The sequence below is a fragment of the Triticum dicoccoides genome, chromosome 7B (assembly GCF_002162155.2).
Source record: "Triticum dicoccoides isolate Atlit2015 ecotype Zavitan chromosome 7B, WEW_v2.0, whole genome shotgun sequence".
NCBI lineage: Eukaryota > Viridiplantae > Streptophyta > Magnoliopsida > Poales > Poaceae > Triticum > Triticum dicoccoides.
The window spans coordinates 156,389,385-156,394,400 of NC_041393.1; positions in this window are offsets into that span (position 1 = coordinate 156,389,385).

A 5,016-nucleotide genomic window follows, 5' to 3' on the forward strand; every position below is an offset into this window, starting at 1 on the left:
TGGGCAGCACATTGAAGAAACGGTGGAACACCTCTTCTACAGATGCACTTTTAGTGGGGCGTGTTGGGACGAGCTCAATATCTCCTGGCCCATGAATGGCAATAGATTGGACATGATGGTACACCTCAAAACTTTGCACAACCGCCCCATGATCATGGATATATTCTTGGTGGCAACTTGGAGCCTTTGGAAGGAGCGAAACAATAACTACTTTCGCCAAGTAACCCCCTCATTGTCATCCTGGAAGACTAGGTTCAGAAAGAACTTTGCTAATATTAGCCATAAGGTCCCTGACCATAGAAAACAGTTAGTTGCCGCTGTACTTGACTCCCTTCACTTAGATCACCAGTGATGCTTCCCCCCCCCTGCGTGGGGGTGCTTGCTGGGCTTTGTCCATATGTAATGTAACACTGTACACACGTGCTTTGGCACTCTTGGTAATATACTAAAGCAGTAGGAGTCTTTCCTACTGTCTAACCCTTCAAAAAAACAATGTCATCATGTTTTAGTTGTCATACAATCACCAAACACAAATCAGCATACATAACAAGTGATGTTCTCACAGCAAAATACTAAACAACATGTTCATTAGGTTTCAGTTGTCATAGCAAACACAATTTGACATAGTAGATAAAAAACGTCTTCTGACAGGCAAATACGACAGAAGCAATGTAATCATCATCCGCAGCAGCAGCGTCAACATCTTCGCCATGTGTATCAGTCTGAATCGTAATTCCCCACGGTGTCATCTTCTTCTTCGTCCTCAACGTCCTCGAACGTTGGCTTCTTCTTGATCAACTCTTGTATGTCCACAGCACAACAGGCAATCTTTTCGCCGGCGTCATTGACGTGATGGTTCTCAAAGATATTAGGAACATCTGTGTTATCTTGTACATCAGGAGCAGTGTAAGCATCATCTTATTGTGCAACTTCATTAAACGAATTCCTCTGCTCAAACCTTTGCAATACTCTCCAGTCATTGCTACATGCAAATGTGTCTTCCAAGAAAAATATCTGTGTTGCTTGATTTGCCAAAATAAAAGGCTCGTTGGTCTGGTACGCTGCCTTGACATTGATGGATTTGAAATAATCATTAGCTCTGGGTTTTGCGATCCTGGAAAACAGGTTATACCAATGACAGCACAACAGAACCACACACCGATGATCCTCGAAACTGGAGATATACTGCAACTGAACAATGTCTGTTATGTTAGCATACATTTCATTTGTCTCTTTGTCATACGTATCCGTGCTCATGATGGCACTGTTTTGTGTCTTCCTGCCTTCATCTTGTGCAAGGGTGTTGTAGCGCACATCTCCAACAACGCAAGATTAATAATGTCTTACCCGAGTATCAGGACCCATTGCTAGTGAGTAAAGGGCATCATCAACTGCCTGCCCATCCTCCCGCATCTTCTTAACCTATGGTTAGAAAATAGACAAGCTGATCATCTTATGTACTCAATATATTAAAAAAACTGACAGTGCACTTCAAAAGCTTACATGGTTCTTGAACCATTTTGCAAATCCTGCCATAACTAGTTTGTCAACGTTTCTTGGATTTTGCAGCAGTAACTCCTCTTTGTAGACGCTGCACAACATAGTGATCGCGTCAAACATCTAAATATATAAGAATGTGCTGCAAGTTTAGTAGATTACGATGTATAAGCTGCAGTACTGCACTTACTTGATATAAGGTTGTATCTCAGGACAGTTATTCAACACATACCAAACCATTTTGTCCAAATCTTTAGGTTTGTCCTCTTGTCGACTCTTCCTTGTAACTCAAACAAAATAATCGAAAACATTGAGCCCGGGATTGTCTTCACCCACCTCTTTGCTAAGCTGATCAGCTGTTTCAATGTATTTTGAGCAGAATGTCAACGCTTCTGTAGCAATGTAGGCCTCTGCAATGGAACCCTCGGGTCTAGCTCTGTTCCTAACATAGCCCTTGAAAGTGCCTAGCCGCCTTTCAATAGGGTACATCCAGCCATACTGTACTGGACCTCTAAGTAGTGCCTCATCAGGTAGATGAACAGCCAAATGCACCATCACATCAAAGAAGGCTGGAGGATATATCTTCTCAAGGTCGCATAGGATAGTTGGTATCTTGTCTCTAAGACGCTCCAAAGCATCTATCCTGATATTTCTACTGCAGAGTTCCCTGAAGAATCGTCCCAACTCTGCAACTGCTCTGTATAAGTCAGGGCGGCCCAATCCTCTAAGGATAACAGGTAAAACCCTTTGAAGTAGGACGTGGCAGTCATGAGTTTTCAACCCTTGTACCTTGTTTCCATATGCACTGACTCTCCTTTCAGGGTTGGAAGCAAATCCATGTGGGAATCTCACACGTGACAGGACCTCGCAGAATTCTTTTCTTTTTACCTTGTCCAAGACGTACACAGCTGGTGCCATATCCCGTGGTTTACCTTCATCTTGCACCTGCAAATCCTTTCTGATACCCAGGTGTGTCAAATCAATCTTAGATTTTGAGGTATCTTTCTTCTTGCCCTCAATGTTAAGAAGTGTGCCGATAATGCTGTCACATATATTTTTCTCGATGTGCATCACATCAAGATTATGCCGCAGATCCAAATCTTTCCAATACTCCAAGTCCCACAAAGTGGACCTGCGAGTAAACAATAATATCTCTTCTACCGTGCCACGCTTCCTTTTCCCGCTACCATTACCAGGATGGTTTCCTGGTGTAATATGCCTGACCTTCTCTAATTCCACTTGCAACTGATTGGTGGTGAGCCTCTTTGGCGCATCACGGTTTTCATGCTTTGCATTGAACACATGTCTTCGGTATTTTCTAGGATGCGGCTTGTACTTGGCAAGGAAACGACGGTGTCCAATGTAACAGATCTTGCTAATTATTGCGTATGACAGCGGATTCCCGTCACAGCGAACACATGCATTTTAACCATGTGTCGTTCGCCTTGACATAGTGCCCAAAGCCGGATAATCATGGATGCACCAAATTACAACATCACGCAGAAAGAAATCAGCTGGTGGACTGCTATATAGGTCTCGAGTGAGAACACCCTTCCATAGCTGTTGAAGTTCCTCCACAAGAGGCTCCACAAACAAATCAAAATCCTTTCCAGGACTTTTTGGACCTGGGATGAGCAAGGCCATCATGTAGTTTGATTCTTTGGTGCAGACATTTGGAGGGATGTTGTAAGGGATAACAAGCACTGGCCACATGCTATATGTGGCGCTCTGGTGGCCAAATGGGTTAAATCCATCTGAAGCTAAGCCAAGTCTAATGTTTCTTGGGTCAGCAGCAAACTCTTTGTGTTTATCATTGAAGCTTTTCCACTCACTACCATGAGATGGATGGCTCATTACATTCTGATCTCTGTACTCCTGGTTCCTAGAATGCCACAATACATCCTCTCTTGTTTCAGCATCATGAAACAACCTCTACAAACTTGGTGTAATTGGAAAATGTCTCAGAACATTATGAGGAGCCCTCTTCATAGCACCGCCATCTTTCCATCTTGATGATTTGCATTTCGGGCATTGACTTAAGTTGGCATAATCCTTTCGGAACAGAACACAATTATTCTTACATACATGGATCATATCATATCCAATTCCAACTGCATGAAGGAAATTCTTCATTTTACTGTAGGTGTGTGGCAGCTCAGACGCATCTGGGAAAGATTTGCGGAAAGCAACCAACATCGCATCGAATGATTTATTGGTCTTCCGCTCAGATGTCTTCACCTGAAGAAAGGTGACCATAGCTGAGAATATTGACAGCTTATTTCCTGGAGTGACAGCAACATTGCATTGTTCCAACATGCGGACCCACCGTTTTTCTTCTGTAGGTGAAAGTTCACAGAATGCACGAGCATTTCGTAGCATTGTTTCAATGTTGGTCAAACTCACTGGCTCCGCCACCACCACCACCTCCTCCTCTTCCACCTGAGCATCAGGCAGATCAAGATGGTGATCTACTGCTTCCACATAGTCAATAACATTGACGTTCACAGCTTCACCATGATGAACCCACCTAGTATATGTGACCGACATCCCATACAAGTGTAGATGATTTTGCACAGTTGACTGGGGTTTTGTAACTGAATTCATACAACTACTACACGGGCAGAGCACATCTGATTTTGGACCACCGTACTCAGCTCTGATAAAGTTCATGAAGTTTTCAACCCCCTTGACATATGCAGCGGAGAATCTTCGACCAGAAGTTATCCAAGTCATGTCCATCTGTTAGACATACAAATTAGTTCTTCTACTAGATATTATAGGAAAAACATATATGCTTTTTTATGAAGTCTAGAAAAAAATACCTAGGTCGATGTATAAAGCTATGGCAAGATATTTGGACGAGCAGATCTAAGTAACGAAATATATGTAAAGCTAATTCAGCAAACAAATTTTAGTGCTAAATTATGGCAGGCTGTTTCAACAGTCAATGAGGCCGAGCACACAGCCATCAAACTATCGAAGGCCATCACAGCAACAAAGATCGAGTACAAAACGGTGTAGAGCTATTTCACCTAACAGATTGGCTACTAGACCATGGCAATCTACGTCACAATAAATATATGGCAGGATATTTTAGCAACTAATCGGCCTTGGCATGCCATCTCAGCTAAGCAGATTGAGTGTAGAACAGGGCAAGGAAGCTTCTTAAGCAGAGCATATTGACAGTAAACTACTTCGGCAAACAGTGAGATTAACAGCGTCTATCAGCTAACATTCAACGCTACACCGACATGAACGGGGCCTCAGTCTAGAATGCGTGTACCGTGGGAGAAGCTGACCGCCGTGCGTCTCCATACGAACGTTGCCAGCGGTGGCGGCGCTGACCGCCATGCGCCTCCAAAAGAACGTAGCCAGAGGTGGCGGCGCGGCTAGAGGACAGCAGTCTACAAGAGCGTACTGTGGGAGCGAGAGGATCGCCGTGCATCCCCTCGACGAACCACGACGCCGACGTATCGGCGCAGAGGAGAGGGCGGCTTTGGTGGAGCGAATGGAGTGGAG